The sequence below is a fragment of the Berghia stephanieae genome, chromosome 2 (assembly GCF_034508935.2).
Source record: "Berghia stephanieae isolate SIO BIC M18660-M18661 chromosome 2, UCSD_Bste_1.3, whole genome shotgun sequence".
NCBI classification, from domain to species: domain Eukaryota; kingdom Metazoa; phylum Mollusca; class Gastropoda; order Nudibranchia; family Aeolidiidae; genus Berghia; species Berghia stephanieae.
The window spans coordinates 39,453,757-39,479,301 of NC_088361.1; the positions used below are offsets into that span (position 1 = coordinate 39,453,757).

General features: G+C 34.4%; 1 protein-coding gene across 1 annotated transcript in view; it reads right to left on the reverse strand.

The window, feature by feature from the left end:
- Positions 1-12,485, reverse strand: part of LOC144966783 (uncharacterized) — a 55,601-nt gene extending 43,116 nt beyond the window's left edge. The window contains exon 1 of the mRNA XM_078903563.1: positions 12,425-12,485. The gene's annotated coding sequence lies outside the window, so the exon portion shown is untranslated. The remainder of the gene's footprint in view (positions 1-12,424) is intronic.
- Positions 12,486-25,545: the final 13,060 nt, after the last annotated feature.

The window sequence follows — 25,545 nt, forward strand, 5'->3', positions numbered from 1 at the left end:
TTATGTATCCAGCTTAATGGATAAATCAAGGAATTGAAAGTTGTCTTCATGGCAACGACACCATTTTGAGATTTTAAAACTATATCAAAATTTGTCTCAAATCTGTTAAATCGACATATAAATTAAAAAAAAAATTTAAAAAATAACATACTATTGTGATGAGAAATAGATATAAGGGATTATCATTATTTTAGATTGCTCAAGGAGCTCGCGTTAGGTGATTTGAACTCGTAGGTAATATCGCCAAATTCCGTGTAGAAATTGGCTCTCACACACTGACCTTTATAATAAAATAAGAGATTTTCAGTCGCAAACTTTGACATTGCACCAATCAAAATGATTACGCCGTAGGCAAAAAGATTGGGGTTTATGACGTCAAGTTACAATTACATTATGAAAACCTACGACCAACTCTACTTGGATTGAAAACAAATAATATAACAAATGAATAGATTATTTTGGAAGTAAAATATAAAATATAGTTTGAATACAAAATAATTCATTGATAAACTCGTGATTTTAAAAAAAATATCATTGGAATAGTTTAATGTTATGAAAACATTGCCTGAAACTGTGAGATTTGTTGCCGACCAAATCGTTTCCTACTTCAGAAACCACTCCACCAACATCATGACATAGAGGTGAACTAAGATTCGTACAAATGCTTACTGAGCTGTTTAGTTTTATTTATTTGTTTGCTCTATATAGAAAATTACAAACTCCCTTTTGAAATTACATAAAATTTTGTACATTGATTGACAGTAATATACAAGAATGTGGCATTATCTATAAGTCGTTAACGCAAAATATTTTTGGGGACAAATATTTTTCAAGACAAAAATTACAAATTTGGCTAATTCAAAGACAAATGTGTAACGCAGAAGGTTTCTTGGTCATATTAAAAAAAATCCTAATCAAGAATAGAAATCATAAACTCAAAATACATGTGAAATATTTAGAATAGCAGAAACTATATTTCAACGTTCTTAAAAGCCTTATTTCTCAAAGATTCATGCACGTATCATGTTTTAAATGCCCCATTTCAGGTATGACTTGTTATTAGCTAATTAATTTGAAAAGGACATTAGAATCTATAGATACACTTTTAAGTTATGATAATTTTAAAAAACAAAAGTAAGCTTGAGAGAAATATTAGGTATTGCGGAAAACATTAACAACGCCAAAGTTTTAATGTTTAAGCACATCAAAAGCAATGATAATGGCATTGTGTATACTAAAATATAATAGTTGATTCCTGAAGATAAGTAAGAGATTTATCTAACAAATAATGTCAAAGAAGCTGTCGCTTATAGATCAAAATTCAAAAATTTTTAATTCTATAGAATAGTATTAATATTTTCATTTCCTTTCAAAGATGAGTGTGTATCACACCTCTTGAATATTATATTATTAAAAACCAAATTGAAAATGTCATCAGAGTGGTCAGATCAGAGGTTGTAGTGTTATTGGTGTTCTCAACGCACAAGGAAACCCAAGCACATCAAATATAATAAATTGAATGCTGTTTACAGTTATAGGGTTTTGAGTTAAAGACAAGTGTAGAAGAGATACCGCTTGTTTGCTAAAGACCAAACAAAATTATAGGATGCGCAGAGCAATTGTTGTGTCAATAAATTAATGACAACATCCAGCAAGTATCATTCGCATGAGAATTCCAAAGTCATTTATTCTCTCACAGAGTAATGCATGATGGGCTTGGCTATCAAAACATGTCTGGGAGTTGGATAGGAAAAGCTGATAGATAATCACAAAGCGTATTGCGTCGAAGTTTCCTTGTTGGACATAATCAGATGCAATACAGCCATCAGATCATATGGTGGTTTTAAAGGCTTTAATGAACACGTTTCTTGATTGTGTTTTTAGGGAAGGAGACGAGAATATACCTCACTACCTCGAAAATAAAGAAAAATTCAATGCCTTGGAAACATCTGTTATCTCATCAGCCCCTCACTTCTACCAAAAAAACACATCAACCAACCAACCAACCTACCAACCAACCAACCAACCAACCAAACGAAAAAAAACCCCAAAACAATCAAACATACAAAAACCCCGAAAAATCCCCCAAAACGACAAAATAAAATCCAATCAAATATTAAAAAAAAAAACAAAAAACAAAAAAACAAAAAACAAAAACAAAACAAAACAAAAACATTCAAGCCTTTGGGCAAAAGGTTTATGAAAATTGTTTCTTGGATTCAAGAGATCTCATTCTTTTAAACACCTTCCACTTGGCCAAACTATCAATGTAAAAACAGATTGTGAAAGAGTTGACAGACAGAATCAGTTCCGAAGAAAAAGAAGACAAGTTAGTTGACAAAGTGATCAACTTTACAGCATAAATGTGAAAGAGTCCGTGGGCATTAGGGTGCCGTATCTCATCAAGATGGTACAGGCACTTATGTTGGTAACAACAAGATATGAAGTGAATAGAAAAGTGCCAGAAGACAATAGAGAATAAAAATTTTTTCGCGGCGGTGGTGGGGTTTGAACCTGCGACCTTATTGGTACGACAACTCCGCCTGGCAGGTGAGAGCGTGGCTCTACCGTGTGAGCTATCCACGAACACAAAAAAAATATTCGTTTCAAACTCAAAGTCATTACTAGATCCGTCTCTCACCCACTTCTTGAGACCGCCGATTCGTTCGTACACCACCATCGCGAATAATTTTGACCAGCAGTTAAGCTTAATAGCCAATATTCTCAACACAAACATATAACATAGAAACGATTGAGACATTGAGTATGCTCCGGTGTATGGGGTGAATTTTTAATTCAGAAAAGTGATTATTTTAAAATTTTTTTATTCTCTATTGTCTTCTGGCACTTTTCTATTCACTTCATATCTTGTTGTTACCAACATAAGTGCCTGCTCCACTCACTTTTCTGAATTAAAAATTCACCCCATACACCGGAGCATACTCAATGTCTCAATCGTTTCTATGATATATGTTTGTGTTGAGAATATTGGCTATTAAGCTTAACTGCTGGTCAAAATTATTCGCGATGGTGGTGTACGAACGAATCGGCGGTCTCAAGAAGTGGGTGAGAGAGGGATCTAGTAATGACTTTGAGTTTGAAACGAATATTTTTTTTGTGTTCGTGGATAGCTCACACGGTAGAGCCACGCTCTCACCTGCCAGGCGGAGTTGTCGTACCAATAAGGTCGCAGGTTCAAACCCCACCACCGCCGCGAAAAATTTTTTATTCTCTATTGTCTTCTGGCACTTTTCTATTCACTTCATATCTTGTTGTTACCAAGATGGTACAGAAACTAAAACTTGCTTTTTTGGGGGACATATCAAGAGACACGACACCCTTGAAAAAAACTTTCTAGAGGTTATTGTGGAGGATAAAAGAGGGAGGGGAGACCTAAAGGAAGTGATCACATAACATCAGCTAATGAATGAATATGCAAATGACTGAATGCGGAAGGATGGAGCTTGTTCCGGTTGGCAGTTGCGGAGGCCATGTCCAGGAGAAATAAGCCATGATGATGATGATTATGATGATGATGATGATGATGATGATGATGATGATGATGATGATGAAAACCAATACAACGCCTAACTCAGCAAACTGCACACGAGAATTGATAAAGAAACACAATAGGCAAGTTTGATACCATCCATCAAATAGTCCTGACCTTGCCCCTTATTATTTCCAACCATGTTTGGTTCATGAAAAATGAATTCAGTCCTAAAAAAGGTAAATTGCGATGAAGAACAGATGGAATATTGTGAAAACATTTTGCTTGACCAAAAAGGTTTTAAAGACATCATGTTTTCCCTCTTCCGTAAACAAAAAAAATGCATCGATTTATATTTAATAGATGTGGAAGTTTTTATAATTCTGTCTTGTTATAGTTGTCTTTCCCACCTTTAACATTATTTCTGTGATAACCATTGAATTTTATATGAGCAGAATCTTAGTATTCAGGAATTGAGGCTAAGCTTGATATACAATTGAAATCAATTGATCTCAATTGAGATTGAGGTGGTTTGTTGGACAGAAATAGTTCCCAGGCTGTATGGCATCCTGTAAATATTTACAATCTTCTATAGGCTGACATCTTATAACATTATATACTAACTGGTTACTGGTTTAAGGGGCAGCGTGGCACAGTGGTACGGTCTTTGCTTCCTACCCGAAAGGTACCGAGTTTAATCACCCGTCGCTGCGTTGTGTGGCCTTGAGCAAGTCACCTCGCCCTAGCTCACTTTGCGGCGCTGCTCTGCGGCTGACGCCTGGGTTATTCCAGTCTTCCCTTGGAATAGACCCTAAAGAAAGGTTTCCCCTTGGGGATGAATAAAGAGAATTTTATTTTATTTTATTTTTTTTTATTTATTTATTTATTATTTCCGCAAAAACAGATGGAAAATCACACCATCAGTTGACTAATAAAATCCCATGGATTATCAGCTACCGTCTATGAAGAAAACAATATTATTGCAGCGCTGGTATAGAAGATTCAAGATTTTAAAATGTACTATGATTGGGACTCAGAAATGCTCACCAAAAAGCTTCTTCGACGGCCCATTAATCCATATCATAGTCCTAAATCGTGTAACTTTGAAGCAAAACTTTATTGTTTTTAAAGTTATCTCACATTTCTACCGTATGTTTTTTTTTTTCCTTCAATCTTATAACTTAAAGATGTGTAATTTAAACTAATTTTATTACCCTATTCACGTTTAATCAAGTGAAAATGAAATGGTTCCTATCTCATGCATAAAAAATAAAATTCATGTTCACTCCTCCCAATTTCTGGTAACTGTTTTAACCCCATCTTGTGTAAATAAGCTAAGAGTACGAGCATTAAATACCGGGGACAAAATTTCATATTTTATATGCAAATTCAAATAATATTCTTAGTCAGAAATAGTAGCCAGGTTTTAAAAAAATATAATCATCAAATTATTTGTATCCGAAGAGCGAACGGAATGAAAGAATGTTTGTTCTCTCGATAATTTGCTTTTATTTTTGTTGTTAAAAGTTTTACGGCGCTTGAGACACATTTAGGCCATTCCAGCAGCGGTAAAAAGGCAGAAATTTATAACCAAAAGCATACGAAAAAAAGGTAAGACAAAGAGAAATTGATCAAATAGGGAACAAATGTATATTCAAAGAACACCATTACTGTACTGAGTTTAAGATCTAAAAATCTCATCCAGACACAAGCACAACATCGCACTAAGAGGGATACACTCCAATGCTTATTATCACTATTATATTCAAAATAAAAATAACAGCAAATAAAAAGATGATTTACAAGAAAAAAAATATAATCTCCCAAAACTATAAACTTTACAAATGACTGTTTCCCTCTCTGATGAAGGCGCAAGCCAGGGCCAGTACAAAACAAAGAAAAATCATTCCAAGGCAGACACAGAAAGCAATCTTGAAAACAGGAATAGAGGGACAGAAAACACGACAAGTGATCTCTCAGCTCACGACGGAGAGTTTTCGGCAATTTAATAAATTTAAGTGTCGTATTAAAGTTTAAGAATTCAAAGTAAGGTTCACAGTGGTGTTATCATTGTCAACCATCTAATCAATGACCGCGCTAAAGTAGTTTGATTTAGTTGCGGTACGAGACATCGCACCGCTGAGCCATAGACGATAAGCAAATCCTTTTTCAAGGCATTGATTGCTGAATTCAAGAAAGACAGGCCATGGGTTTTGTGATCTGGTGTTATGAAACTCGGCCTGTAGGTTGAAGGTTTGAATCGTACCTTGGTCTGCGTAGGGTCGAGTAGAAGGTGTTTTTTACTCACATTTTCTCGCCATATTCTGGTTAATCATGAAATTCTGATGGGTAAGAGCGTTGTCTCTGTAAAAATAAAATATTGTATTACGTAGCGTCTTTCTGGCGTCATCTCTCGTCATATAATATTTAGTGATGTTGTTGGCACGGGACCCTTTGGAAATAACTTCGAGCACAATAAGTTTCATGTTTCACTTTTAACAGGAGATAGTGTAACCGTTTCTAGAGTGACGGAATTGTTCCACGATAAGGCAGATTCGACATATATGCAGGTCTGACAACCGAACCCACTTATAGGCCTAGTTTAACATCGTTGTAATGGACAATATTTTGCGCCATTTTTGAGCTTTCCATCACAACGATAAGGAATTGGGTTATCAGAGCTGTAAATAAGTGAACGTCGGGCAGATCAAAATCTAGATTTAAAAAACAACTAGATAACTGCCGTACTCTGAAAAAATACGTATGAAAAATATGGCCAGAAAACTCGTCCTTCAAATGTTAATTGATTCGAGGTCCCAGGTTTGAGCGCTTTTCCCAGGATGAATGTCATATAAATCGATCAAAATTTGAAGGATGAGATTTCTTGCCCTATTTTAGTAATAATACGTGTCTTTTCGGAGTATTGCAATCAATTGGATGATAAAAATAGGCTCGGAAGCCTTGGGCCATTCCCTGCATAGCAAGACGACTGCGACATTATTGTTATGTGAAAACGTATGTATGTAGAACATGGAAATAAGCGCATTTAATAATAATAATAATGATGATGATGACGATGATAATAATAATAATAATAATAATAATAATAATAATAATAATAATAATAATAATAATAATAATAATAATAATAATAATAATAATAATAATAATAGTAATAATAAAAAAATGATAATATGTATTAATAATATGACGTCACGCAATGGTACATATTATGAGTTACAGATTCATGTCCTAGGTCGGTATCGGAGCAGGTGGTGTTGGTTCTAGCGCGTCCTCTATCCAGAGTAACATCACTAAATTAAATTTCCTTTCCGATTAATTTTTTTTTCTCATCGAGCTGTCGATGAGTTTCATAATATAAAAAGTTGTGCTTGCTAAAACACAAAACATAACATAGAGAAACAATATACAAGGGGAAAAAGTCTTCCTCAACTGATAATCAAATCTCAAACCTTTTAATGATTGGTTATCACATGACATCATTCAGGTTACCCGAATATTCTGTGTTTTATGAAAAATTACGTTTTAAATGTTTTGGCCAGAAAACGTATCCTTCGAATATCAAATCAATTAAAATGACCATCATCTTGTCAAATGCTCTCACTTGGAAGCCCCAGGTTAGAGGGTTTTTAATAAAGTAGTTTATCTTTTTTATAGATTAGATATTTGGAGGAGAGGTTTTCTAGCTAAGACTTAAAATTCGTGTTTTTTTACGATTACGGCAGAACAACGGTGAGTATCTCCCTCTAAATAATTCATTGAACAGAGAAGAAAAGCTCAAAGACACGAGAACATACTTCATGATTTGTATTTAAAAAATATTTTAAGCAACTATTTGGATGGTAGGTCCTGGTGTCAGTATTAATATATAAGATACAATGTGTAATACAGTCCGACGCCCCCTCCCCCCCCCCAACACACACGCATACTACAAATTTTGAAATCAGCATTCCATTGATAATAAAAGATGCAATGCGTGATTTCTGTTCAAAATAGTATATTTCTAGCATTAACATTGCTGTTTATCTATCTATTAAGTCACAATATCTATCAAATACTATTTAAACACACAGGAGTTAATTTATGTCACAACGTAAAAAAGTACCAGGTGGTTCTACATAAAGTATAACAAGCTGCATAAGTCATCGATAAAAGGTAATTTTAGGCGGGCTTCGTTGCTTCCTAACGTGCAAGTATTACAGTAGAAATACCAATTTTAATCAGAGTATTGATTTTCTCAATGCTATGCCGTGAGCACAACACATAGAAAGGATGCAAACAAGATAAATACACAACACAAAAAGGGATTGAAAACCGAAAAACAAGAGAAAATATTATCAAAATCTTAACTGATTCAAACGCCCTCCACCATCTTGGTCATGCGCATCTTGTTATTTATCTTTATTTCTTTTTCAGGCACGTTACAGTTTTCGACTAATCCTTGTTATAGTTTTAAAATAAACTATAAAAATTATTTTCGTAATTTATAGGTAATCTAAATATGAATAATCAAATAACTGCCATGAATGTATTTTTAATACAGTAATATTCTATGTGACTGTCAAATTATTGTAATTAAACTTGGTGTGACGAGATTTCGATGTATGATCGTACGATATCAAGATTAAGACAGCAAGCAATTTACATCTATTTATAAAACAAAGTTGGCAATGGAGGGAATTCGTTAGATGCTCAACTCTACCCTCTTACCATTCTTAGGAGTTCAAGAATCTTATATTTTTGGATAGTTTAGGACATTATATAAGCAGTTTAGAGGATGCTCGGGTTACATATTATATTATGGCAGATGGTAGTGGATTTGGAATCGTCTCTTCCTGGTCCAGGGCTACATATTACATTATGGCAGATGGTAGTGGATTTGGAATTGTCGCTTCCTGGTCCAGGGCTACATATTATGGCAGATGGTAGTGGATTTGGAATTGTCGCTTCCTGGTCCAGGGCTACATATTATATTATGGCAGATGGTAGTGTATTTGAAATTGTCGCTTCCTGGTTCAGGGTTACATATTATATTATGGCAGATGGTAGTGGATTTGGAATTGTATCTTCCTGGTTCAGGGTTACATATTATATTATGGCAGATGGTAGTGGATTTGGAATTGTCTGTTCCTGCTCCAGGGTTACCTATTCTTTTATGGCAGATGGTAGTGGATTTGAAATTGTCTCTTCCTGGTCTAGGGTTACCTACATATTATGGCAGATGGGAGTGTGTTTGGAATTGTCTCTTCCTAGTCTAGGGTTACATATTATATTATGGCAGATGGTAGTGGATTTGAAATTGTCTCTTCCTGGTCTAGGGTTACCTGGTTACCTACATATTATGGCAGATGGTAGTGGATTTGGAATTGTATCTTCCTGGTTCAGGGTTACATATTATATTATGGCAGATGGTAGTGGATTTGGAATTGTCTCTTCCTGGTCTAGGGTTACCTACATATTATGGCAGATGGTAGTGGATTTGGAATTGTATCTTCCTGGTTCAGGGTTACATATTATATTATGGCAGATGGTAGTGGATTTGGAATTGTCTGTTCCTGCTCCAGGGTTACCTATTCATTTATGGCAGATGGTAGTGGATTTGGAATTGTCTCTTCCTGGTCTAGGGTTACCTACATATTATGGCAGATGGGAGTGTGTTTGGAATTGTCTCTTCCTGGGTAGGGTTGCATATTATATTATGGCAGATGGTAGTGGATTTGAAATTGTCTCTTCTTTCCAGTTTTGTCTTGTGTCTTATAAGATCATCTACAGTTGTATGTAACATTTAATTTTCTTAAATTTGTAAAATTTAATTTTCATAAATGTCACCTATGTCATGTTAAGCGCAATTGAACACGTTAGTGGAGATCGGCGCTCTATAAATTGTATTTATTTATTTATTCATTTATTTATTTGTGTTGAATGTATGGCAGAGCTTTTGTGGTCAATGATTTTGTATGTTCTTTGTAATCACCTCATGGGGCCTAGCGTAGCCATCGCTAACTTACAGCCTGACACTGACCAAAAAGTTACAAGGGACAAGTCTTTGGCTGCAAAAGAAAATAAATCGTGAGTTGTATTCATTAGTTCAACTAATGGAATTATTAACAAGACTTGTTTCTTTGAGCTCGACTAACGACATTGCATTTGTTGTTGCACAAATCTAAAAAATGACGTCAAACTGTAAGTCCTAGTTGGTCCTAGCGTAGCCATCGTTAACTTGTAGCCTGACACTAAAAACCCACTAAGACCCATATTTTGAAGTCATTTTTAGGTCTGTGGACCGCCTAGTGAGTTGTCTTTAGTAGTGGTCACGGAAACAAATGATCCCATTGATTGAACTGTTGAATTCAACTCAGGATTTGTTTTCTTCTGTGGCCAAAAACTTGTCTTTTGGCGTCATTTGTTGGTCAGTATCAAGCCATGAGTTTATGAAGGCCACGATCCTCGTGTCAGGCTATAGATAGTTCGAAGATGACGTCACTAGGCCTTTGTTATTGTTTTTGCCATCCGCGTTTGTGAGTTGTTCTCACTAAACAGTATTAACCAGACTATAAAAGTTCATGGTTACACAGAGTTTGTGTGTTGGTCCGTTATACTTCCGGATGGCAATGTTATGAGCTTCTTAGTCAAGCGCATACTATCTATAGATAGAATGCGCTTGGCCAAGGAGTTCACAACATTGCCATCCGGAAGTATAACGGACCAACACACAAACTCTGTGTAACCATGAACTTTTATAGTCTGGTTAATACAGTTTAGTGAGAACAACTCACAAACGCGGATGACAAAAACAATAACAAAGGCCTGAGTGACGTCATCTGCATACTATCTATAAGTTAACGATGACGACAGTTGTCCAACCAATTGGATCATTCGTTTCCTTGAGCATCACTTACTATCGGCAACTCACTGGACGGTGCACCTAAGAGTACCTAAAATGACGTCAAAATACAAGTCCTAGTGTCAAGTTATAATAAGTTAACGAAGGCCACGAGCCAACACATAAAACTATGAGTAACATTTAACTTATATAAATGGAACGAAATTGACGCCGTTGAGCTCTTTTCTATTGTTCAAAGACAGCCATTTTGGTGATTCGTTCTAATTAAATAATGTCAATCAGACTATAAACGTTCAAGGTTGCACAGAGTTTTGTGTGTTGTACGTTATATCGTAGCCATCGTTAAGTTATAGTCTGACACTGAAACCCAAAAAGACTGGCATTTTGACGTCATTATTTGGTTTTTGCACCGCCTAGTGAGTTGTCGTTAGTAGTGCTCATGGAAACAAGTGGTCCCATTGGTTGAACTATTGAATACAACTCACGATTAGTTTTCTTTTGTGGCCAAAGACTGGCATTTTGACGTCATTTTTTGGCCAGTGTCAGGCTATAAGTTAACGATGGCTACGCTATATCCGGCTGGTGGATGTTGTAACTTACCTAAAAGCATGGTATGCGCTAAAGTAAAATACTCACAACACGCAACTGCCAGATGAAATGTACTAACATACGAAAACTATATGTAGCTGAAATGTTTATGGTCTGGTTGATGTTTAGCGAGAACGTATCACCCATTAGACACCTAGATAACCACGCCTCTCGGACAGTCGTCATAATGTAAACAATGGCTGTGATTAGTAAACATAGCAAACTCCACATGGTTTACGATCGATGGTACGCGTAAAAGTAAAATACCCACTGTTCTACCCCTTGATCAATAGAACCAGCACAGAAAACTATGTGTAAACGTAAACGTTGGTAATATGATAAAGAAAATCGTGTGATAACTCGTCATCCAACTGGCGGTATAGATATTATGCGCTGGCTAAGAAACTCACAACATTGCCATCCGGAAGTATAACGGACCAACACACAAAACCACGTGAAACCATGAATCTTTATAGTCTGGTTAATACACTTTTGAGATAATTACTCATAAACATGGATGGCAAAAAAACCAAAAACAATAACAAATACCCGAGTGACGTCAACTTCGTTCAATCTATACAAACAATAACATGATCAAGGAGAGGTCGATTTCATTTCAAGGTGTGTCACAAATTCCATGTTTTGATTGGTCAAAAATCTACTGGTTAATTGGTGGTCTAAAACCAATAACAAAGAGCAGAATGACGTCACCTTCGTTCAATCTGTATTAGAAGAGAATCTATAGATAGTTCGAAGTTGACGTCACTCGGGTCTTTGTTATTGTTTTTTGCCATCCGCGTTTATGAGTAATACTCACTAAACTGTATTAATCAGACTATAAACGATCATGGTTACACAAAGTTTTGTGTGTTGCTATACTTCCGGATGGCAATGTTGTGAGCTCCTTAGCCAAGCGCATACCGTCTATAGATGGCAAATCGCCTCTCTTGTTATTGTTTTTTCGGCTGCTCGTTGGGTGATTAGTAGATCTCACTGAAGTCCATCTGACCGTAGCCATCGTTAACACTAGAATCCACTAGGACTTACAGTTTGACGTCATTTTTAAGCTTTGTGCAGCGTCTAGTGAGTTGTCGTTAGTAGAGCTCAAGGAAACAAGTGATTCCATTGGTTGAACTAGTGAAAATAAATTCACGATCTGTTTTCTTTTGCTGCCAAAGACTTGTCTTTTGACGTCATTTTTTGGTCAGTGTCAGGTTATTAGTAAACGATGGCTATGATCTGACAGACATTAAGCTTACATTAGTTTGTGTGCTGGCACAACACACCTGGCGGACAGAACAGGCGAGTATTATATCTTAGCGCATATATTTATATATATATATATATATATATATATATATATATATATATATATATATATATATATGTACGCACAATATATATATATATATATATTAATATGGGCTATATATGTTCAAAGAACGAAAATAAAATTCTGAGGTCCAACTTTTCATACTTACCCAAGGTCAGGAAATATGTAAAGATTTTTGTAGTATTTAATCCTTTAATACGAATTTTTGTTCCTCACGTTCCCTGGATTTTAATTATTATGAGACAGTAAATCCTCTCAAAACAATACATCGTGGTCCACTCGAGGACCTGGCAACTGGCTGCCGATTACAACGATAGAAGATCAAAATATAAAATAAAAAATAAAAAAGAAGAAAAAAAAGAGGAAACCCTCACACATGTAGAGATTCTTCCCTGAAAAGAGTAGCGTGTTAGGTGAGTGGGAGTATAGCTAAGCGAGGGGTAATGAACTGAGTATTTGAACGCAATATTGTCGAAGTAGGCGGTTTTTAAAGAGAGAGATTCAAGCAATGGGGAAAATGATAATATAATATTATAACAGTAGATTTATAAGATAATTTTTTTAAGTGAGTATTTTTTTTAAAGAGGGCGTACGTAGGGTGTTCGAGGACGGAGGACGTGGGTGTACGACGGTAATCTCTTATCGAACAAACGGAGGAGTTATGTAAAATTAGATAGTAGCGAGACTATCGGATGCCAGATAGTGAGTTTTCTGAAAAAAATGCCAAATAAGTCGCAGGAAAGTGCAACAAGGTGTCTTAAAAATGCCAAATTGTTCAAAGAATTCTATGTATAGAAATGGAGAAAAAAATCTTCATTATCTTGTCCGACTGCTTCGAATAAACGTCTTGACAAAGATTCTACTCGCCTTGCTGTTTTACTAATTTAAACTTGTTCACATTATATTTTTTTGTTCTTAAATTCTGGTCATAGTAATTTCCAAGACCGCAAAAATTCTAGACACATTTTTGATTATCCTTTTTTGGCAACTGAATGCTAAGTTGGCAATCACAGCGAAAAGCGAGAGGGGAAAATATTTTGCTTGAGATCACATCACATTACATTCGATTCCAGTTCTATGAATGAACCAAGACTTGCATAGTGGGAAATTCGTAGTGGAGTGGGTTGTTAAAGTAAAAAATCCCATAAATGAGTAAACATGCGTAATAAGGGCATCCAATCAGATTGCTCGGTTTAGAGCGTGGGAGTTTTTACCGCGATGTGTCGAGTGTCGTGTCTTCGGCAAGAAACAGAAGTAGGTCACGGAATTTTTCTTTTAAAAAACGCGAAATGTCAACTTGATCATACAAGTTAATTTGATTGTTAAGAAATATAAACAATATATTTTGACCAAGGTGTTGATAAATGTACAGTCGGGTATTGGTATGGGCAACGATTTGTTAAATTATTATATACTTATTTCGCTTATGTTGAATTTGCGTAGTGACTTGCTAAGGTTCAATAACAAATAAAACTAAAGTGAACACGGCGGCGACGATAAAATTACGCAATGTTATGGGCTTCGATGTTAGAGACACGAGAGTGGGATGATTGGTTGGTATTTATATTATATTGCTGACAGCGTTACAATTACAACTTACAGATATCACGTACGCAGAATGCTGGGCACATGGGTGGCGATGACGATGTTGATGGTAATAGTGATGATGATAATGATGATGACGATGATGAAGATTATATATTAACAATGATGACGAGGATACTAATGATGATGATGATGATGATGATGATGATACTACTACTACTACTACTACTACTAATGATGATGATGATGATGATGATGATGATGATGATGAAAATGATGATAATGATAATAATAATAATAATAATAATAATAATAATAATAATATAATAATAATAATAATAATGATAATAATAATAATAATAATAATAATAATAATAATAATAATAATAATAATAATAATAATAATAATAATAATAATAATAATAATAATAATAATAATAATAATAATAATAATAATAATAATAAGAAGAAGAAGAAGAAGAATGATAATAAAAATCTTGTCTTTCAAATTAAAATGACCCTCATCTTGTCAAAAACTCTCAAGCCTCCATGAAATAACAAATTTGAGAGATTTGGACAAGATCAAGGTCATTGTAATCGATTGATATTTAAAGGACAAGTTTTCTGACCAACATTTTCAAAATGTGTTGTTTTTCTCCTCTCCAGATAAGAGTACATCAGTGTAGAACGCAATAGCTTCAGTACGAAAGGAAATTAACTTTTGAGGATTTAGCCAGAATGTTTTTGATTCCATCCATCTCTCTCTCTCTCTCTCTCTCTCTCTCTCTCTCTCTCTCTCTCTCTCTCTCTCTCTCTCTTGTTTTGATTTTCTATTTGAGTCAAAATCAAAATCAATTTGAGTTGTAGATCCTAAAACATCAAATTTTAAGTCGAGAATGAAAATTAAGATAACATGATGGGACCAAATATATTTCCTCTCGGTACATCTGACCTGGCATTGCACTATTTGCTTCTTCATTTTTTCATTTACCACATTAAGTTTTTCACCATATCGGTTTTTTAAACCAACTTCTGAGATTTTGTTTTCCTTGGTTTTCACTATCCATTTCTCCTTGTTTTTCATATTATAAGTTCTTAACTGCTGACGCCGTCAAGAAGGTAGGGAATCAAATACTTTGTTGAAGTTAAGAATAATGAAATCAATTTGTTTCGTTTTAAGTGCTATCTTTTTGTCTGGTGAAAATTGAAACAATTGGATTCAATAGTCTGTCGTCACGTCGCCCAGCAACGGCGGCCATCGTGGTTCTAAACAAGAAAATCGGTTCTTTTTATTCTTCATGCTGGTAGAACTTTTCATATGTCTTGTGATCAGAATGTGTAAAAGTCAAAACATGATCATATTTATAATGTTTTTCTCCTCTTGATACACTTTTATGCTCGTCGGAGAAATATTTCACAAGGGCGTCCGCCATTGTTCCGATAGTTTAGAACCAGTTACTAAGTTACCATGCGTCATTACGAGGGAAGTGATATCATGACTGTTGAAGCGTATTGTGAGTTTCTATTGCGCTTTACAAGAACGATGCCTTGGTTAGTTTACAAGAACGGGATCAGAAAGTATCAATTTCCGTTTATTAACAATTTCAGGATATCTCTGGTTGTGATATTGATTATCAGTACTGATGGATACGTTATTAATAACTTAGGTTGGCACAATTGGGTATATTTGAGTGAATGCTGTTTCGTATTGTTTGGTTAGTAGAAATCAATTTGCAATTTATGGGCTATATTAATCGATCGATATTCAAATTTGGGGGCAAAATTTTCTGACGAAATGACAAAATGTGTTTTGTTATTATAAAACAGAGCAGTCTCTCTCTCTCTCTCTCTCTCTCTCTCTCTCTCTCTCTCTCTCTATATATATATATATATATATATATATATATAAACATTTGAAAGATATTTAAGATTAAATAATCTTAATTATCTTTCAAATGTTTATAAATAGCTCCTTTTATCCTAAAGTTGAGCACTATTATTTCATGGTTTTTGTTTTTATAAATATATATATATATATATATATATATATATATATATATATATATATATATAAAACATCTATATCATGATAATTGTACGCTATTACATTAATGGAAATCGCTGAAACCGACGTATGCTCAGATACGGTCTGATAATCCAAATTGTTATGGTCTCATTGTTGTAAAACAAATTAAACAAAAAAAGCCCTTTATTAATCCCATAGGGGAAATTTGTCTCTAGGTTCTATTCCAAGGGAAGACTGGAATAACCTAGGCGGCAGCCGCAGTGCAGTACCGTAAATGAAAATTGTTATGGAAATTCTCTTAAATCGATGCAAAATATTTTCCTTTAGAACAATGTAAATCGGGCCCATAATTGCGTTCGATTACCAGACCTGTTAATTTGTGCACCTAGGCTTAAACCATTCATAAGCGAATTATATATGCGAACTTTTAAAAATCAAAATCCATTTCACGTGATAAAAACCGGCTTAAACATCAAGCAAATTGATCCTAATTAGCTAATATTGTATTTTCATCATGTCAAAAAATCATCAGTAACCCCTGGGGGCATCCATTGACAGGATTTCATCTGTTTGCCCAATCATGACAAAACCCATTTTACGTTTTGGACAAATAAAATTTTAGTTCAAGAATCGATAGATTAAGATTATGCCGAAGTCGAGTGTTACTGTGCGGCTATGTGGTCTTGTGGTATGACACTCGCTTTCGGATCGGAAGGTACAGGGTTCAAGCCTCGTTCGGTGCATAGTTGAGTCCTTGGACTGGGCCCTTAGCTTCATTCTCTAACCGTACTCAGGTGCGTAGGCAGGTCAACAATCGATCGACTTCAGTAGAGTTTTCTTGCCAGATTGAAAATAAAAATAATGTGCTTTGTCACTTACGGCATTGATGTTAACCCCGCTTTGGTCTTACTTGACCTAATTGATTGCAGTCGTGGGAATAAATTCACACAATAAACGCAGCATGCTCTATGGTCTTCAGGAAATCTTTTTCGCTGTCACCCCAGGTTAAGTAATTCGACCTGGTCGATCAAATCGGGACCTGCTGAGTCTGACATGGATTATGGTTCTTGACATCAATTTTAGTGCAACGATGGGTGGGTCATGACGAGTGCTTTGAGATCATTCTGAGAGTCGTTGAGATTAATTTTCATTTTATGAGTTGTTTTATTTTACTGAGCTAAAAACCCAATTGAAGAGTGTTTTTTCCAAAACTCCCTAACTCAATTTTCCCTCATATTCAGATATTAATGATATTATTTCCCCTAAAATTTCTCATTCGGTCTATTATTTTATCATATTTAAACTTCAAATTCACACAATTCTAGGGAACTGTTTGTGCCATTGATGCTTAAAATAAAGTTTACGTTTCAATTTATCTCATGGAGGAAAAATCTCAAAAAGTAGAAAATCGACTTAACGGTAACGACCTTTGGAAAAACAGCCTTCAATTCGTCCATTAAGTACATTTTACTTAGTAGTTCAAAGTCGCTACAAGTTATAAAAAAACAACAACAAATAAACGTGAGCTTTTATATAGAGCAAAATCAATTAAAAGTGCTCAAAATGATTTACAAGGGGTACGTAAAGCCAACAAGCCAACAGCAAAATGTAACATATATGACAGGACATGACACCAGTTAGCTGATATTATATTTTTTTCCCGAGAGGGACAACGCTGTTAAAGGTCAGATACTCATTTTACATCTAACTACGATACGAGAATGTGAGTAAAGAGCTTTTTTCAAGGATTCAACTATGCAACATTCAGAGCGGGACTTGAACTCATGACCTTCCAATCCAAAGGCAAGTGTCATATCACTAGACCACATAGCCGCGAAATAACACTCGACTTCGGATCGGAGGGTCCAGGGTTCGAGCCCCGCATAGTTGAGTCCTTGTAAAAGGCTCTTTACTCATATTCTCTCACCGTTCTCATGTTTAAAATGAGTACCTTGAATACGTGTTGTTTTCAGAGTACGGCAGCATATGAAACAAATAAAATATTATAACAAGTACACAGGACTTCACATGATAATAATAATAAATAATAATAATAATAATAATAATAATAATAATAATAATAATAATAATAATAATAATAATAATAATAATAATAATAATAATAATGATAATGATGATGATGATAATAATAATAATAACAACAGCAATAATAATAATGATAACAATAAAGATAATAATAATAATAATAATAATAATAATAATAATAATAATAATAATAATTATATAATATATATAACTAATAATAATACTAATAATAAAAATGATAATAAAAATAATAATAATAACAACAACAACAACAACAACAACAATAATAATAAAAATAATAAAATAATAATGATAATGATGATAATAATAATAATAATAATAATAATAATAATAATAATAATAATAATAATTATAATAATAATAATAATAATAAGAATAATAATATTAATAATAATAATAGTAATAATGATAATAATAATGACAATAATGATAATAACAATAAACTTTTCATTATGTGAGCTCATATCGGTTTATGAATAATATGGCCATACAGAGTAGAAAACAATAAATTTTATGGAATTATCATTCATCAAAACCAACGTGCATTTGCAGGTCTGATAACCCAATTCCTTATGGGCTCATTTTTATAATGGAAATCTCAAAAAATGACGAAATATTGTCCATTCCAACAATGTAAAACTAGGCCCATAAGTGGGTACGGATGTCAGACCTACATACACGCCGATCAAAACCAATCATAATTCTCGGGGAGAAGTTCTCTATTTTGAAACCGTTAATATTTTAAAAAAAAATGTTTTTACTTCGACAGCATTGCAACAAAACCATTTAATTTTATGAACAATTACAGCAGAGGAAAGGCTACATTTAAAAAAATCCATAGCTAAGACAAAAATACAATAGACACAAAAGTACAAAACTAGATAAAATTCTGCAGTTATTCAGTTATTCAATAATAATATTTCAACCAAGAATCTATATGTTGTAAGTTATTCTTGGCATTTAACATCTTTTCACTCCCATTTTACGACGTATTTTAGCTGCGACAAAATTATGTTTTGATCATTGTTTGATAAAACCATAGCCTGACAGTAATCTTTGTTAATTTAGAGATAGTATGGCTAAGAAGCTCGCGACATAGCCATCCGGAAGTATAAGGGCCAACCCACACCGGAGACTGACTCCGACGACCCGGCTCTGCCGTTTTCCGGATGAAGACGTCGGGCACGGACAAAAAGAGAAGAGCTGCTAGAACCTACGCATACCAAGCACCCGACGTCCTCTGCCTTTTTTTTCTCGAGTTTGGTGTGGGTATGCCAAGCGGCTCTTCTAGTAGGGGGAATTAGGCTAAAACCGTGCAAATTCGGGTTGAAAGCATGAAAATTTGCATACAGGTTGCTAAGACCCATAGAAAAAACATCTGATATAGAACCACTCTGGCAATCAATCATAACGTATCGGTTTAAGGCCTTAGATTTTACCTATTACAGCTATATTAAACAAGGGAAATAACTGCGTAAAAATATATATTTTCTTCATATTCATTGTATTAGGGAAAATTAGGCTAAAACCGTGGACATTGGGGTTGAAATCCTGAAAATTGGCATATAGGTAGCTATGACCCGTACAAATAACACCTGATATAGAACCACTCTGGCAATTTATCATAACAGTGCGTTTTCAGCACTTTTATTTTTTTCCTATATAGCATTACTTATCCGAGGAAATAACCACGACAATACAATGTGCGTTCTAAAACTTTATATACACCGGTAACCATTTACGGTAGCTAACTGATGTTTATTCCATGTTGTAACTAGTAGATAAAAGCGGGAGATGGGGGAGAGGGAGTGAACGGGATAGACGGAGGAGAGAGAGAGAGAGAGAGAGAGAGAGAGAGAGAGAGAGAGAGAGAGAGAGAGAGAGAGAGAGAGAGAGAAATTTTACTCATTACTGTACTAACCTAACTAGTAGATAAAATAGGGAGAGAGGGGGGGGGGAGAGGGAGTGAGCTGAAGAGAGGAAGAGAGAGAGAATTTTACTCATTACCCCCCCCCCCCCCCCCACCCACACACACACACCCCCCACATCTGCACAAGTCCGTGCAAGGCAAACGGACCTTAAACACTTGCATCGGATGCCGATACATTCTCTCTTACATGAACATTTGATGAGCTTTTGGGACACTTTTGACAATTCTGGAAATAAGCTCCACAATGGTTCATGTCGATCGTCACATTTGTTGCAGGGTTCTCTTCTATAAAAGATATCATCTTAGCAAAAGCTTGACTTCTTTCAAGAACTGTAACATCATTAGTATCATCAGCAGTGACATCTTTTAAAGCTTGTTTTTTTAAGTATCGTGCATGACAAATTTTATGGTATAGGGCGGTAGTGTGCCTCCTGAGCGACTAAATCTCCTCCGGCAATAAATGACTGCATATCAGAATCTTTTATAGATAACGCTATTTCATGAATATTTTCTTCCATATCTGTTGTCATTACAGAATGGAGTACTCCCGATTCCATGTTTTTACAAAAAAAGCACGTATATTATTACAGCCAATCTCTAATTTTGAACGTTGTCTCATTATTCTCGTGGGTTGCGAAATATATTCATTTGGTGACTCCACCAAGTCAAATGACGAAGTTTGGAATTCTTGTAGGGCAATTCTTTTAGATTTCTTTAATTCTAATCGCCTAATTTTGTTGGAATTAAATGTTACACGACAAATCTTATGCCACTTAGCATAATTTTGTTTTAAGCTTTCAATAATCTCATTTCTTTCTGATGAATTAAAAAAAAAATAGATACATCCAACTTGTTTTCATCACAAACCAAAGAATTGAATTGTGTTAAATCTTCAAAAGAGTTTCATAGCCTTGCCCTTTGTCATACCCCCTCGACCCGAGAGGGACATTATAAACGGTCTGTGTTATCTTGTTGGCATATCAAACACTTGTCCCAGTCTCTGGGAGCAGTTCTTTTTGCTATTGTATGTGTATCTGAAATCATGCAAACGCATTCCTTTATTAGGCATATGCAATATTCTTTCATTACTCTCTCTCTCTCTCTCTCTCTCTCTCTCTCTCTCTCTCTCTTTCTTTCATTCTTTCTGTTAAACACCCATCATCAGCAGACAAAATGTGTGCAGTGCCTTACATAAGGACACACCAGTACAAATAGAACATTCTCCCATTGTCCCTTTGAGGTAAATAACGTAAAGTAAATAACTTGCCACATTACAGCATCATAGTGGTTGATGATGATGATAATGATGATAATTATAGCAATGTAAGTGGTATGCTGACTCTTTACTGTCATCAAGTTTGACCGAAATAGGTTTTAACTCACGTAAAATGATTATAGCAGTATTTTTGGAAAGAAAAGAAAACAGGAGGAGGGGAGAAGGATCACTGTCCTTTGTCAACACCGGTTATCGGCATTTATTGAGCTGTGTTCTGCTGTTGCGTAGTTGCACACATATGTAATGGCTTGTGATCGTATAGTGGTGTTTTTGATAGATGGTAGTATTATCCTTTGCGTTGTGTTGTAGACGTTAATAGTGACAAAAGAGTTCAGGGGCCGGTGATGATAATTGAATGCACAACATCAAGACATTCAAATAAAAGTCCAGATTCCAAGTTTCATTTCTTACAGTTTTATTTGTTTGTGATAAATTCAAAATCCAAATCATGATAAATTCCAAATCCAAATCAAATAGCATGGTCATAATTCAATCAGTTTCATAAATTCCAAATCCGTAAAATCAGTCCACATGTAAAGTCAATTTTGCCTAAGTAACCATTTTCAATATACGTGGAATATTTCTAAGTCCGTAAAAGCAAATAAATGATGGTGAGCACAAAAGGTTTAAAGTGTGCAGCTCATGGTCAAGTTGAATCCCCCCGTTTTCCTCAAAACATCCTCTTTTATCCCTATCAAAATTTTACCCACAGTTCCATTGTTTCCACGCCCCCTTGCAGTTTTGACAGTTCCCTGTCAGTCTATAATCCAACCCCTAAGAGTAAGACCAAATCATAATCAAACCTGAAACGTCAATTCCTACATATTGGTGTTAAACCCCGCCTTTTATGATATAATATTACTTTTGGTAAACGTTAGTTCAGTACGCCCAAATAATCTGTACGCCCAAATAATAAATTCCAACTATAATTTGATGCTATTATCCTCAATAACCAAGTAACACCGATCAAAGAAAGTAATTTTCTAGTACTCAAATATAATGACCAATCCTTTAACTTTGGAACGTAAAACTGTCCTAGACTACTCAATATAATGACCAAGTTTAACTGATATACAAGCACTGTGAACTCATTAAACCCACTTGCTATAAGCTAACTCTCTTACATACGCCCCTTTCTTAGAATTTAAATTGACTTTAAAACAATTTCAATTCAAAAAAATTACAGTGAGAGATTAAATATATATGTAATGTCCAACTAAAATGTAATAAATAAATGTTTAAAATGATAATACTTATACCAGTTAAATATTTAAAAACTTTAAACTTTAAATTCAAAAACACCAAAGTTGATTACAACATTCATATATATCAATTATAGGTTTTATAGTATTACAACATTGATAAATTCACAAACATCAAATTTGATTACAACATCTAAATAGATATATATATATATCGATTATAGATTTTTTTTCTTTCAAATTACAACATCAACAGTAAGGTATCTATCATTTAAAAGTGATTAAAATTTAAATTTACCAACACGAAAGTTGATTAAACATTTATATATTTATCGATTATACTTTTTAACAACATCGACAGTAAGATATCAAATAATTAAAAGTTCAAAGAAAAAAATATCTTTTCATCTTAAATTCCATCTTCATAGCAATAAAAGTGTTTAATTCTCGTCATATCCCATCACACATAAATAGTATTGCGTGAAAAAGGATGGTTCAAATTCCATTTGTGATATACTCACGTTGTCTTATTCAATCTCAAATTCAACTCTTTACGACATGGGTGATAATCTCAGCTTCCATGTATGTCTACTCATTTACTGACATATCAAAACCAGTACCTTGTATATTCCCTTATATTGTATGATTCCATTTAAACAACATTATTACATTAATTCCTACTTATAATATGTGGTACAAATAATGTATTATAGACATCTAGATCCATATACGAAGGATTACATTTCAATTAGTAATAAAAAAATATTTAAAAATAAATCATAATAATAGCATTATCATCATTTTAAAATTCAAGTTGAAGTTATTATCATTCATTGTTCATTGTTGATGTTTCAATTTTGTAAGCTTTTTAAGTCATCAGGGTGTAGTTTACAACTTCATTGATATCAAATTGTTCTTTGTGGTCATCCATCAGAGGTCACATTTCTCAGTAATTCGTTCGTTTTGAGAATGGTCATCCTGTAAAAATTGTCAGTAATTGTTAATTAAGTCATTGTCTCCATTTAGAATGAGTTTTCGTGTAATGAAAAAATTATATCAACTATAAGAGTTGAGGTGATTGTATCTAGTCTACGTGTTGCATTGTTGTGTGTGTTGTGGTCACTGAATAGCCCAAGTGTCATAAATTCACTGTATTTATTGTTAATTAATTAAAAACTTTTTCCTCTGTAAATGTCTTAGAATTATCACAATAATGTCTTCACATTCAAATATTTAGCGTTGAATAAATAATCAAACAATAGTCTGTCCGGCTTGTTCACATCACATATTTAGTGTTTGTAAATAATCGGTCATTAGTCTGTCCGACTTATTCATATTTAGTACAATGTAAATAACTAAATAAGTAAAATCTAACATAGTATGTGATTGTGGGCTGTTACTAAAGTGACCAACTTTTGCAATTAGTGTGTTGTATTTGTCGAGTCTTTTGAATTTGGGACGAAAAAAGACTCTACAGGTAGCAAACGTATGCTTAACCTGTTGGGTTGTTTCTTGGTCTTGTGACGTCGCTGTAATCCATTCATCTCCGGCATCTGGGTCGATTCTCCTCGTAGATATTTGTGGTTGTCTTGTGTATACGTTGAGTCTCATTGTAGATGAAATTGTAAAAATTCAAGATTAACTGTGTGCGAGATCTTGAATTTAAATGAAGTTTGACTTATCCAGCAAGTCAAAAGAAAGTTGTGAACTCAGCCATGTGTTGACAAAGAGTTCGTGTGTAGTAGTCGACAGAGGTCGTGTGTTGTAATTGTTCGTGTTTGTTGATCGAGTTTTGATGAGGTGGCATGTGAGTACACACCAGGTAGATGATGTAATCTGTAGAGTACCGGTGGGTGACGTGAGTCCAAACACCAGGTAGATGATGTAACAATAACGTAGTCTAGTAGTGGATGTAGTAGGGTCGAATAAGGTCAACAATATTTTCGTTATTTGAACGCAGGTTGTTGAATATCATACGATAATGAATCCAAGGAAATCGCTCATGTGGCGTTTTGCGATACTTTTTCCTGCATTGTCTTATATACATATATAGCCTTTATCTTTTACAATGATACTAAGACAGGCGTTATTATAATATTCAATGTTTATAAGTTGTAGATATGGGTGCTGCACACTTGTATATTGACATAAGTTTAAATTTGAATACGCTCACCACTGAATATGATGGAAGTAGTATTGTTCACAATTGGACATCATTTTTGTAAAAACAATCGTATCTTGAACGTTTATGTAATTATTGACATCGTACATCGTTGGGTATTGTTGTTGTAGAAGTAAATACAAGTAATCCAATTGTTCAATAAAGAATGTAAATATAAAAAGGTTCATGGAAGAAATCTGTGTTGATACAGATATTATTTTATGAATTCTGTCAAGTTTGTATAAGTTGAAAGGTACGATGTAATTGAGGTTGCTGTGTATTTGTAGTCTGTAGATTGTGTTGATTCTGGACGTATCAATGGCGTAGTCGAGATTGTTACTCCATTTTAATGTATTCGTGGATAGACCAAAGGGATTAGGACATTTCCCGACCTCTGTTGTGGCTGTGTTTGAGTTGCCTCTGTCGTTGTCATCAGCGTTCCCGTTATGACTGATGGTTGCAAGTGTCCTCTTTCGTGATGACTGTATCATGTTTAAGTGCAAACACTACTTCTGCCTTTGATTAACTCGAATTATTCCCCTTAGAAAATCCCTAATTTAATGAAATATGATTTTGTTTATTTTATCATTATTATTGGTGTTATCGTAGCACTTCCTACCATTTCAATTTATTGCTGAATGATTACACACTTAAGATTTTACAATTGAACATAACTTCTTCTTCAACTCAGTTACAAATTTTATGATATAAATGTTAAATTCAAACCACGCAGTAAATATTGATTACAATTACAACAGCAAATCGATAGGAGAAAAAGATGATAATCAAAATATTCGCAGAAACAATATACACTCTGCTCAATAAAAATTCAATGTCTCGCACCTTTGCCCTCGGCTTATAATAATATTCATATAACTCATTGCGATGTAATCTCGCGCCTCTTAATATAGCATTGATAAATGTGTGCGCTTTAACCAAGCGCCTCGTATTTATAAAAATTATCCGCCTTCTGTATCATTTCATAGTGTTAAACAATGCGCTTTAATCAAACGCAAAATAAAATATTCCCGAACGCCTCATTCCTGCGTCTCGTAATTTAAA